Source organism: Solanum tuberosum, unplaced genomic scaffold, assembly GCF_000226075.1.
Source record: "Solanum tuberosum cultivar DM 1-3 516 R44 unplaced genomic scaffold, SolTub_3.0 scf00030, whole genome shotgun sequence".
NCBI classification, from domain to species: domain Eukaryota; kingdom Viridiplantae; phylum Streptophyta; class Magnoliopsida; order Solanales; family Solanaceae; genus Solanum; species Solanum tuberosum.
The window spans coordinates 2119166-2134031 of record NW_006238956.1 but is presented as its reverse complement, the minus strand read 5'-3'; positions in this window follow the sequence as shown (position 1 = coordinate 2134031).

Sequence of the window (14866 nt, the reverse complement as noted above, 5' to 3'; positions counted from 1 at the left end):
CCCAGGCAACGGGACGTCAGTACGAATAAAAATGTATTGGTATGTAAGGCAGAAAATAGTATAATAAATAGTTACTGTAAATAGGGGAATAAAGAAACCACCTGAAACAGAGTTGCCATGGCTGACATCAAACCATATATAAATTAAATATGCATAGTATGCTCGCATATTCGTATGTCGTGAATATATATATATATATATATATATATGATCATATTCGCCAACTTGTGGCCATCTGTGCCTCATACGTATAAATATAGGCAATAGGCCCCATACCTTCCGATTATAGCTCGGAAGTAGAATGCATAGCATGTGATGTCATGGATACATAATGCATTTGTTACCTGAATCATGTTGCCAATCTTGGCTCATTGGTACTCTTGTCCTTATAATCTCGTAATCACTTTCGTATCACATGTAAATATCTTGTGAAACTTATATACTTGTAGATTAAACTGGAACACTTAACTTGGATTTAGAAAGGCAACTTCAACTTGAGGATGTTCATAAAAAGCTTAAAGTTCATCACTTAGTATCTATATGTGTTTCTTTAGTGGTTTGTAAAAGAAAGTATTTCAGAAAAACCCATACTTTAGTAGTTTAAACCTACGATTCATATTTAAGAGTTTTGGAGATCGACGTTTTATTTTAAAAATTTCAAAAATATAAATTAGCGAGGAAGGAGAACTGATTTTAAATTCATATTGTTCATCTCTAATCTTTTTAAGTTACTACACCTAAAGAAGACTAAGAATTTGTACACATGGACCTATAGTCAAGAGAATCAACAAAATGACATAACGATGCCAAAATACCCCTATCTAACCGAACGAGTGGAATAGCAACATAATGGAGTCACAAAAATACACCAACTGCAATATCAATGCCTTTCACCAAAGGTCTTTCTAGTAATAGAGTAGTAAAACAATATTTGACGATTTAGGATTCCAAAATTCGTGCTCAAAGGAAGTACAGTGCTTAGCCTTAACATACCTCGATTTTGGGTCTTGTTGTATCAATATGGATTGTACCCCCTTCCTTACAATATGTAGTCTACAGAAAATCATGTCACACAACCATTACAGAAAGAATATTAACACGTCAGGGTCAAAGTAGCAATTTAGAGCTCAGTAGCAGAGTGATTAGCTCACAATCATTTTAAAATGTATGCTTCATTACCTTCTCTTCTCCAAATTACAACCTCAAATTAATGACATAACATACATTTTTGCAGCAGCTATTAACAAGGGGAGGACTACGTAATAGTCAACAACAACCAAATAGAGTATGCCTGCACAACAATTAAAACTCAGTGTATCGCCACACACCTCTTTTCCAACCCAAAATAACCATAACCAAATCCTAACCACGAGTCTTCAAACCATTAAAGCCATAAAGAAATATGTATAATACAGTCCTATAATTGTTCAATATAACCATAATAACTTGAACTCGCCGCTTCCAATCATCATCCTATACGTTCATCCAATAATTATATTTGGAGTCATGTCTTTCTCTTCATATGCAATAAGAGCTTAAAAGGACAAAACCTAAAATTAAACTTGATGGAGCTTGTAGTACATTAACATATCTTGTTAATAACAAACAGACTCCTTAAACGCAAGACGTTGAACCAAGAAGAAACAATTTGAAAATTGCAATGCAATAATAGAACTAACGTTACACTAATTTATGTTACAATTAAATATCCATCTATACTTCTTCTTCTCTTCCAGACTCATATCAACAAGAACCACACACATACAAAACATTTCCAAAAATATTCCAGCAACAACAATATCAGAAAATACTTCAAAACAGCCCATTATCACGTAACTATCCAAATATGATTTTTCCAGCCGTCTATTCGTGTTCTTGCTTATATAGCATAGCTATAACTTGGACTCACTCAATAAAATGAAGGGTGAGAATTATTACCTCCAAACAGCAGCAACACCACATAAAAATGAGACTCCTTCACCATGAAGAATCCTTCAAATCACAACCAACGAGGAGGAAAGAAATAACACAATCTCTATGAACGTTCCGAGGGTGAAACCACGTTGAAATCTTGTAAATATTTGCTTGGATGATAGGGGAACCTTTAGAGAGGATTTAGGACTGTTTTATTCTTATTTTGGTCGAAAATAATGAGATAAAACGAAGGGAAATCTGATCTTATAAAGCTAAAACGACATATGGGCTAGGGGCCCACCTTCACATGCCTTCTTGTGCAGTCTCACTAAAATCTGAATATCTCTCAATTCTTAAGTCATATGGACAAATGATTTAGTGCATTGGAAAGTAGACTCGTAAACCTTCGATTTCATATATTGGGGTTCTTCTAAAGCTTTGTAGATTGGGAGAAATGCTCTGAGACATTTAACCCAATTTTCAGAAAATTTATCAAAGAAACATACTATAACTTTTGCCAACTTTTTATTTCTCAACTTGCTTGACTTCAAAACTTAACTTACGATCATTGTGGGACTATATCACCTTATAAAACATCCTTATTAGCATATAAGACACTCTTTGTCTTATCCCCAAAGGTACCGGTTAACTTAAGCATTCTGAACGGGCGGGGTGTTAGAATAGACATTCTTTAACTCGAACTTGTTTAAGGGCATCCTTGACCCATAACGTTAGTCTAATTCTTTCATTTTTTTTACCTCCCCTTTTCAACCTTATTCTCCTACAATGATACACCAAGTCATATAAGCCTCATACACTCATTCAATGATACACATATTATGCGAAAGAACCACTGGGTCTCACACATATGTTGTAAAAGTCAGTAATGTATAAGCAAGTGAGTTATATAGCATGTGAGAAAATTACCTTAAGACATATAGCACATGGGAAGATGAATACAAAAAGTTAGTACATAAGCATGTGGACTACAATACGTGTAGTTATAAATAATGTGAGCATGTGGACTATCACATGAATAAATATAATTCATAAAATTTGAGCAAGTATGTGACACATGTACAAATAAACTTTGGGGTCAATAAATAACATATAGGTAGATGTTCTATGAAGCATGTGACATGTAAAGAAGTGATTTATGGTACGTATAACCCATGAGAAAGTAATTTATAATGCCTATAGAATATGATCCCTTAATCTAGAATGAATATAAAATATGGACAAGTGATTTGTGTTAAGTCATTGACGAAATAAAGCAACATCCTATAAAATGTATAACAATAAGCAAGTTTTGTTTTTATAAAGCCGATAACAACCATATGCAAGTGTTTTATGACACATGTAACATGTGTGAAAATGATCCATAAAAAGGTATATGAGTACAAATAGTTGAGCTATAGGATATATAGCATGTACAATTATATAGGCAATTAGAGCCTTTGAAACCTGGACACATCCTACATAAACAATCCACCATATCTTAAGTAAAAACATACTGCCACTAGTTCTAATGCATGGGTGTAGTTTCACTTATTTTTATTTACACACCTCAAAACATATGTAGTTGATTTTTTATGGTCTTTTAACACTTGAGATTTTTTTCTCACAAGTGTTCCAACCATTAGAATCAAGCAACTTTCTGAGTAAATTCAAACATTGGGGTAAGGGTAGGAGAAGTCTCCTATAATCTTTTATAGTAATGTCGGTCTAGACTAACTATGCATGTGTTATTAGCCAACAATATATAGTCACACTTGATGTTTGATACCTTATTAAAGGTTTAAATAGGACAATCAACACATAAATTTTGAGGGCATCATAATCAATGATATTTTTTTACACGTTAACTACAAATAATATCAAGTACATGCAAAGTCATATCATGATTTTATAATACATAAGAGTTAGCCACGTTGGCCCAACAAGTTAGGTATGATCGTGCTATTTGATTTGCTATACGATATAACAAGTGAGTGTGCTCCACCCCTTTTCCATGCAAGGAACAAAAATAAAAACAATTGGCATATGATCAGTTGTCCTCTCTTTTTGTTGAGCTATGGTTGCAATTTTATTTAGTTTACTCTATATATATGCATAATGGCCCATATTTATTTTGTATGAGTGATGTAGTTGCACCCCAGGGTACAACACTGGTCAATGTATCTTCTATCAATGCAATCTTTTCATTTCCCTCTTTATTCTTATAGCTATTAACATTGGGTACTAAAATTCACATCATTATTAAAATGATTTTTCTGTCTAACGAAAGAAAAAAAATTGTTAGGGAGTTCTTCTGGTGTCCTTATCTCTCTATCTCTCCTTTTTTTCACTTCACATGCTTAATAAGCATTCTTTATAATAAGGACACATCCTATATCACTTATTCTTCTAACACTCATATACATCATTTTCTTGTACTATCAGGGAACTTCACTCAGTTCATCCCTCTATTCTATGAATATTCAAATGTCATTCTCCTTCATTTCCTATGTAACCAAATATTCTTTTGCTAGTGCTTAATTAATATTACACCTTCTATATTGTTAATATTCTAATAGACTCTTAGGTCTAACCCTCCAACATTTTCAACCTTAATCTTTAGTTGCATTCTATTCTATAATCAAAACATATACCAAAATACAGAAAGAAAATACATATAGTTTTATATGAAACAATTGAAGTACTTATTCTGTGAGTTTTCTAACCACAAAAGTTCACACATTTTAACCTAATTGGGGTGGTCTTATGCACTTATCCTATAATTCCATCTACTAACATACTTGAGATGATGAGTAAGCATTTGGGTCCCATCAGTCATCTATAGCAAAAACCATTGTGGTACGTTCACATACCAGACTATTATTCTGCAACATCTTTTAACTAATACAAAACTAAATCAACAACTTCTATTTTCAATTAACTGCCCTCTATAAGATCAGATCCTATAACAACTGAAGGAGTAATGTGGAGGAAATCACAGACTTAAGAACAAGTCACATTCTCCTATGGAGCTGTATATTATTGCATGTCATTTCTGTGACTAGGTAACCATTTATTGTTCAACATATGAATAAAACTTTTCTATATGTCATTGATAAACCAAGATGATACAAGTGGTGCAAATGCAGTTGTAGATGCAAGTAACACAAAAACCTTTACAAGTCTATCTCTGAATTTTGATAACATGAGACCTTTCTCTAAAATTTTCCTCTTGGATGATGCCGGTGTTGGCATTTTGGCAACCTTTGACCTTAATTGTGGTAGGCATAATCTGGATTAAATAGATCAAAATATGAGTGGGATAATCTTCTTAACATAGCTCTACTGCACAATCTAGATTATGAAAGGTCACATTTTCTAAATGTCCAAGCAGCCCCTCAATTATAAATGTGAAATGCAACACATTTATAAGTAAGGCTCTACTGGACACGGCTTTGTAAACACCCTAGGATGACTTTCTCAGGTACCACTTTTGTCACACCGCAAGTCCCATTAAGACAGATAAGCACCTGATACCCTAAAGACCTAAGAGAACCAACTTATATTTTATGCATATCGTACATGCAAGTATAATAATTATAAATCTTTGATGAGTATAGTAAGATACTCTAATAAAAGACCCACATAGATAGGCCCAAAATAAATATTTATGACTTGGTTGTTGAAGCCTTGATCACTAGAAAAAAAGACATAACATGTGCTTTACCTTGACATTAGCCTACAAAGCGTATAAAAGATAGACACTCAGCTTATAACGGGACAGTACCTCGTCATACCCCTTAACTAATGTATAATTTCAAATGTATGCTAGAGACTCGGAAAAGCCCTCGAAGCAACTTGGAGCTCACCAAAGGTCGTTGAGTATCCTATGCTTATATTGAGAGATTATATTAGATTTAGTACTTGTACCTCTGGCATGAAACACAACATCCCCCAAGAGGGACGTTAGTAAAAAAATGTACTAAATATGTAAGGCATAAAGTAACCATCTGTAAAATAAAAGCTCAAGTGAAATCAGGTATAAATGCACAAATATTCCGTATAGATAAGGATAAGAGACCACATTTCCTTATTCTTGTGGAACCACGTACCTTACATTCACCTTTTCTTATACTTGTGGAAAAATGTACATTGCATTCACCTTTGCTTATACTTGGGGGGGGGGGATCATGTATGTTACATTTTTTTTCTTTACCTTTCTATACTTTATAATATTTCTAAGGCATGTGATACAAATTACCAGCTGATCAGTGGTAGAAGAGGATGACCCATTCTAGGCATTTTAACCCTTAATTCTTAGCGGAAGACTTACTCAACATAAAATGTACTTAGATAGAATCTTAAATGAACTGTCTGAATAGATAAACTGAGAATGTTTTAGAAATAACATTTAACTTAGCTAAAATGGCAAATCAAGTCTCAACATAAAAGAAATGAAAATTAAAAGATTAATGAACTAACAATATCTGACTATCTATAAAGCCTCTAAATACTAAGAGGGATGTCGGGACAAGACACCCGATCATCCTAACAACTGTAATAATAAAACATGATAAAAGGGATCCTTTAGAAAGCAGTGAGGCTCACCAAATGACTCTGAATGCTCAGCTGGATCAATGAAGCGTTGGATATTGATCCTGGTTACCTGTATCTACATCATAAAACGATGCAGGCCAAATGGCGTTAGTACATTGAATGTACGAGCATGCGAGGGGAATTCTAAAACAAGATATATTCCTGAAAAGGAACTGAAGAATCTAACCTCGCCTCAACTCAACTCTACTCATTTCAATATAAAGTATTAATAAGGATGCAATATAAAGAAAAACATTAAAACATGAAGATAATAACTTACTTTACAACAAAACCACAATAGTACTTAGTTTTGTATATAAAAGTACAAGTAACTCTGTGGGAGATTCTCTAACCGACAACCATCACTATTGTCATGACCCAAAGGTACCCCAGATGTAACATGGCATATAGAACCCCGAAGGACTCCATACGAGCCACTAAACATATCATAACATAGGCAATAGAACAATAAGAGTAAAACCACATTTCAAGTCTAAAATTTTCATAAAAGAAACAGCGAAAGTTTAGACTCTAAGTCTCATCATAGCCATCTATTCAATGTTTTGAATTAAAAAAGAGGCATAGCCCATACAACATTGTTCAAAAAGGAAATACATGAAACGAAACTACAACATGAGAAAAGCCGTCCTCGATCCACTAGGGCTCACCAACAAGCTAGGAAGATAAGCAAGTCCAAGCTTTAGCCACTAGAATGATCACCTCGAGAACTGGACCCTACACTTGGGAAAAATTTAGGAAAAAGTAGGCATTAGTACAAAAATGCACTAAGTATGATAGCCATGCATAAAAATATTGAAAAATGCTAAAAGGGACATTTCATTTGAAAGTATGCAGTTTATCAATTTAAATATGATCTGAGAATTTAGAGTGAACAAGTCATAAAGAATAGTCAACATAATCATCATCATCTTAAAAGCCTTTGAAATTCATATACCAAGGTTATTGAGTAATCATAGTTCATAATTCATGTTTTTATTCTTGTTATTGTTGTTGTGGGAATAAGCCTTAACCAACATGAGACCATGTGAGCTATACATGATCCCCCGGTGTTAGCCACACTGAAAAAGGGTGTCCTACTTGCCTAAGGTAGGACCATAATTTTAGCTTAGGTAAATCCAGTAGCTAAATACAGATTAGGGCATATAGTTTATGGGATAAGAAGATTGCTACTAGAAACACAGACTAAACTGACGTAAAAGGTTTCCATCTCATGAGATATACTTTGGGAACCCGGACTCAACTAGCGTAAAAGGAACCTGTTGGAAGCCGGACTTAACTAGCGTAAAGCTTCCATCTCATATACAATATCCAGTCAGTGCTAAGAATTAATTCCCATGGAGTTCATATTAAGTCTTGACTTGACACATATTCATGGAAGAATGTCTTGACACTAAATCCAACATTATTCATAGGATAGCTCTTAGATCATGCGTGAGAATAACATTTCACCGTCCATGTCTACATATAGATTCAATAGGTGAGAAAGCCTTTCAACCTTAGAATCATCATATTGTGAGAAAACCTTTCACATCATATTGTGAGAAAACCTTTCATATCATATCATATTCATGCATAAGTGTGTATGTGAGAGTATCCTTTCAACAACACAACAACTACATCATAATCATAGACACTTCACTCTCAAAGTGTTCTTAAAGCATACACATAATTCTCATACTTTGCCCTTCAAGGTTCAAATCTCATCTTCAATCAACACATCTAGAATTTTACATTAGACATGGATATTATCATAATTCTATGCATAATTTCATAACATTCTTCTATTATCAACAAAACCACATCACAAGATCACAATTGATAAATATGGGGGTTTCATGGGTTTTTGGGGATTCATCATAAAAACCCATAAGAAATCATCAATTCATGCATAATATAACATAATTCAATCATTAGAATCAATTTTTAAAGGAACCCATAACTTTGGAATCAAACCCTAACTTTTGGGATTTTCTATCTTTGAAATTGAGATCCTGAAGGGACTCCATGGATGAATTCTATCCATAGATTAAGACAACCATACCTTATCAATGAAGCCCAACGAATTTGGTATGAAAAACCTAGCTTCTTGAACCCCTAGCTCCCACTTCCTTCTTCTTCAAGTTCTACAGAGAGAATATTTGGAGAGGATGAACTTTTGGGAATTGCTTTGGATTTTGGAAATAATGAGTTGAATGGGTGGAATTTGGGTTAAAATGACTTATATAGTGACCCTAAGTTAAGGAAAAATGACCTCACTTTATTGGGATTAAAACCTGGAATTACCCAAAACACCCTTCACTTAATGTGGGCTTCCCTGGTCTCACGTGGGGCTCCACGAGCCATGGTCCCCTTCGTGGACTTGAGGCAGTGGCTAGGCAACAAGTGCCTTTAGCCCACAAGCCCAAGGCATCTTCATAAGGGCTCCACGAGCCGTGGTGCTTGCCACGAGCTATCGTCCCTCTCGTGGGCATTAAGGAATTGTCTTGCAATTCCTTTCCACCCTCACATCCCCAACTCCCCTCCACGAGCCTTCCCACGAGTCGTGGTCTCCACCACAAGTTGTGAAGTGGCTTGTGAATAGGACCAACTTTTGGAAAGATTTGGGGAGGCTACTGCCTAGCCCACCACGAGCCCCACCAAGGGCCGTAATCTTGACCACTAGCCGTGGTGGTGGGCGTGGTAGGTGGGGCAGTGCCTACTCCAAGGTTAGTTGCCCTAGCCCACTCCCTTGGCCCTTGCCCTTCTTCCTTGACGTTAACCTTCACGTTTAGCTCTAGTTAAGCCTACAAATTTTCTAGGGTGTTACAATATCTACCCCTTGGGAACATTCATCCTTAAACAATGATCTAGACGCCTTACGGAAGTAAAGACTCAAGACTAGCAGTCCATCATACATGCAACATCAAAATAATGCACAATTCAAAGGAGGAAACATCAACTCCAGCTTAAACATACTTAATTCATCATAAGGAAGTAGGAACTACATCTAACAACCCCATTATGCATAAAAAACTCAATATTTTCTCATATTCATAGAGGAACTACCTTCTCCAAACTAAAAGCATGCTCAACACAATCTCATGGAACCCTTATGCAATATACTTTCAAAAAGCACAACTAAAGCATGTTCAACAAGTCATCTCATGAAGCATATAGGCAACTTATTACTCAATGCACAACAACATGAGGAAAATCAATTATGAAAACTCATTTTCTTACTAAACATGAATTTCTCAAGAACATGCATAACATAAGAAAATCATGGGAAACTCATATAACACACATGTCTTCCAAAACAAGGAAAACTCAAGAGGAACTACTTACCTCAAGCTAGAGTAGGAGTAGAAGGAAAAATATAAGGATAGCGGGATGTCATATCGACCTCTGCCTCCCAAGTAGCACCCTCAACTAGATGGTTCCTCCAATAAACCTTCAAGGAAGCTATTTCCTTGTTTCTTAACCTCTTAACTTGCCGGTCTAGTATCTCTACTGAAACTTCCTCATATGAAATACTTTCATCAACCCTCAACTCTTCTAAGGGGATAATGGATTCCGGATCTCCAATACATTTCTTAAGCATGGAAACATGAAACATCAGATGCACCGAAGCGAATTCACTTAGCAAATCTAACTCATAGGTAACCTTGTCAATGCGCCTCAAAATTTGGTATGGGCCCACATACCGGGACTAAGTTTCCCCTTCTTGCCAAATCTCATCACACCCTTCATGGGTAAGATTTTCAAATAGACCCTATCGTTAACTTCAAATTCTAGATCCCTTGTCCTCACATTGGCATAAGATTTTTGCCGGCTTTGAGCCGTTCTCAATCTATCTCTAATGAGTCAGACTTTCTCGATGGCCTCTAAAACTAATTCGGGACCTATCAAAGCCATTTCCCCTACCTCAAACCAACCTATATGAGATCTACACCTCCTACATACAAGGCCTCAAATGGAGTCATACCAATATTCGAGTGGTAGCCAATATTGTAGGAAAACTCTAATAATGGCAAATGGTCATCCCAATTACCCTTAAAGTCAATCACTCAAGCCCTTAACAATCTTCCAAAGTTTGGATGGTGCGCTACGCTTGCCTATCAGTTTGGGGATGAAAAGCCGAACTAAGCTTGACCTTGGTGTCTAGGCCCTTTTGAAAAGGCCTCCAAAAGTGAGAAGTGAATTGAGGGCCACGATTGGAAATAATGGATAGAGGCACTCCATGCAACTTCACCATTTCTCTTATGTACAACTTGGCATAGTCGTCTACCGAATAGGAAACCTTGATAGGAATAAAGTGAGTTGATTTTGTCATCCGATCTACAATAACCCAAATGGAGTCATGTTGTCTCCGGGTGCGAGAAGAACCCACAATAAAGTCCATATTTATCTCTTCCCACTTCCAAGTGGGAATACCTATATCTTGGGATAAGCCTCCCGACCTTTGATGCTCAACCTTAACTTGTTGACAATTAGGACACTTAGCCATAAACTCTGTGATATCTTTCTTCATCCCGTTCCACCAATAGACCTCCCGTAGGTACATCTTAGTTGTTCCCGGGTGAATAGAACACCAAGAACTATGAGCTTCTAACAAGATTAGCTCTCTCAAATCATCAACATTAGGAACACCTAAATGACCTTGGTATCTAAGTATAACATTTACACCTTGGGAGAAAGCCTCGCCGAATCTCTTAAGTACCACCTCTTTCAATTCAACATCAAGGTCTTGCTTAGATTTCACATCCGCCATAAAAGACAATTCTGACTCAATTTGAACCATGACGCCACCCTTAGTGGAATCCACTAATTGAACGCCTAATCGGGCCAACCTATGAACATCACGAACCAAATCTTTCTTATCATCATCAACATGACCAACACTTCCCATAGACAATCTACTAAGAGCATCCACTACCACATTGGCCTTGCCGGGGTGGTAAAGAACACTCATGTCATAATCTTTCAATAATTCAAGCCACTTTCTTTGGCAAAGATTTAAATCCTTTTGTCTTAAAACATATCGTAAGCTCTTGTGATCGGTAAACACATCAACATGAACCCCACGTAGATAATGCCTCCATATCTTTAAGGCAAAAACAACCACCGCTAACTCAAGGTCATGGGTATGATAATTCTTCTCATGGACTTTAAGTTGCCTTGAGGCATAATCAATCACCTTACCATTTTGCATAAGCACACATCCCAACCCAACTCTAGAGGAATCACAATATACCACAGAGCCATTTGTACCTTCCGGTAGTGTCAACACCGGAGTGGAGGTAAGTCTATTCTTCAACTCTTGGAAACTTTTCTCACAAGCTTCCGACCAAATGAACTTAGCCCTCTTTTGAGTCAACGCCGTCATCAGAGATGCAATGGAAGAAAAACCCTCAACAAATCTTCTATAATAACCGGCCAAACCCAAAAAGCTTCTAATATATGAAGGAGTTAGAGGTCTTGGCCAACTCTTGACCGCCTCCATCTTCTTAGAATCCACCTCAATACCCCTACTAGACACAATAAGACCAAGGAAGGCTACAGACCTTAACCAAAATTTACACTTGCTGATTTTTGCCAAAAGTTGATGGTCCTTAAGAACTTGCAATACAATTCTCAAATGGTCAACATGCTCATTCTCACTCCTTGAATAGATTAAAATGTCATCAATGAACACAATCACAAACATGTCAAGGTATTGTCTAAACACCCTATTCATCAGGTCCATAAATGCCGCCGGGGCATTAGTTAACCCAAATGACATAACTAAGAACTCATAATGACCATATCGGGTCCTAAAAGCCGTCTTTGGGATATCTTCACCCCCTCACCCTTAATTGGTGATAACCCGACCTAAGGTTAATTTTCGAGGAGTAACTTTCCCCTTGTAACTGATCAAACAAATCATCTATCCTTGAAAGAGGATACTTTTTCTTAATGGTCACTTTGTTCAATTGACAATAATCGATGCACATACGAAGAGACCCATCTTTCTTCCTAACAAATAACACGACAACATCCCATGGTGATATACTTTGCCGGATGAAGCTCTTATCTAACAAGTCCTTTAATTGTTCTTTCAACTCTATTAACTTAGCCGGGGCCATTCTATAAGGAGGAACTGAGATAGGTTGCGTATTCGGGAGAAGGTCAATACCAAAGTTTATTTCCCACTCGGGAGTAATATCGGGTAGATCATTTGGGAATACTTCTGGAAACTCATTTACAACGGGGACCGACTCAAGAGTAGGGTTCTCGGAATCTACATCCCTCACCCTAACAAGATGGTAAATGCAACCCTTGGAGATCATCTTTTTGGCCTTCAAACATGAGACAAACTGACCCCTAGGCATAAAATTTCCCCCCTTTCACTCAAGGACAGGCTCATTCAAGAACTGAAACTTGACTACCCGAGTTCTAGAATTAATCGACGCATAAGAGGAGTGCAGCCAATCCATACCAGGTATAACATCGAAATCTAACATGTCAAGCTCTACCAAATCAACAAGAGTAACTCTATGGAATAGGGAAACGAGGGATCTTCTATATACCCTTTTAGCCACCATATAATCGGCAACAGGAGTAAAGACATAAAAAGGTTCTAACTACACATCGGGGATCATATCAAATCTCAATACCACATATGGCGTCACAAAAGACAAAGTAGCACCGGATTCTAACAAAGAATACACATCTATATGGAAAAATTTTAACATACCGGTGACCACATTCGGTGAACTCTCTTGTTCACCTCGGTTTTGGAGATCATAAAAGTGGTTTTGCTTGGGATCATTGGAGTTCAATCGGCTAGGTGGAGCTTGCTTGCCCTCTCTTCCTTGAGGCTTAAGCATTAGCTAATATCTCTTCTTGTGACCACTCTTTCCACAACTAAAGCAACCATCCATGCCAACTAGGCACTTACCATCATGCTTCCTTTCCCACTTAGCACAAGTATATCTAGCCACATAAGAACCACTACCATTACCTCCTTGAGGTTTAGGGTTGGAAACCCTATCTTTGTTATCCATGCAGCACTAGAGGAACCTTGGTTGGAAAACCTTTGTTAACCTTTTCCATCAGACCAAGTATTGGAGAAGTTCCCATCACCGGTTCTAGCTCTTTTCACCTCCCTATTATTTTCCTTAAGTTTTGATTCCTCAATTTGTTGGGCGTACACCATAAGATGTGAGATATCCATATCATGAATGAGCATTGCCGTACAACATTCTTTTTTAACAATGTTGGACATGCCCGTCAAAAATGTACTCATCTTAGCCCTCGAATCTACCACCATAGTTGGAGAATACTTGGATAATTGAGTGAACTTTAGGGCATACTCCTTCACACTCATGCTTCCTTGACGAAGGTTAATGAACTCTTGCACCTTAGCTTCCCTCAAATCTAGGGGAAAGAACAGATCAAGAAACACGGATTTAAACAATTCTCACTCTACGAGACCCACTCCTACTGGCCTCTCCCCTTTCCATTGATCAATACAAACTTGAGCAATATCTTTCAATTGGTAAGCGGTGAACTTCGCCTTCTCTTCCACATTCATCCCCATAATAGCAAGTACCTTATAGACCTCATCGATAAACCTTTGAGAATCCTCCTCCACTTTGGAGCCATAAAATTCAAGAGGGTTCATTCTTGCAAAATCCCTCACTCTTGAAGCCGCCGAATTCACATTAAGATTCACAAGAGCTACAACCTCTCTATTGGCTTGAGCCGCAAAAGTTTGGGCCAACATTTGAAAAGCCGACCTAACCTCCGCATTTGTCATATTCTTGGCTAAAGGATCAAAGGGACTTGAGGAGCTTGAGGAGGAGCTCCGTGATTCACATTGTCTTCCTCAATCCTTCTTGTGAATGCCCTTCGGGTAGTCATACCCTGTAGACCAATGAGTAAGGATTATGAGAAAGTCCTTATAGAGTTAAACTCTTTCGCATGACTTAAGTGTAATGAAAGAAGTGGAATTTCCTAAACATCTTATAGCTTCTTATTCATAAATGTGGCGCGCTTCATACTCATGAAAAAGACTCTACTAGACGTAGCTTATGATACATAATCCTAGAGTCATTCTAAACCTTGTGCTCTAATTATCAAGTTTAAACATCATCATAAAGATAGTGGAAAAGCATAAGTCATAACATAGTCAACATAATCATGGTGTATAGAACCCCGAAGGACTCCATACAAGCCACTTAGCATATCATAACATAAGCAATAGAACAATATGAGTAAAAATGCAATTTCAAGTCTAAAATTTCCATAAAATAAAAAGCGAAAGTCTAGACTCTAAGTGTCATCATAGCCATCTATTACAATGTTTTGAATAAAA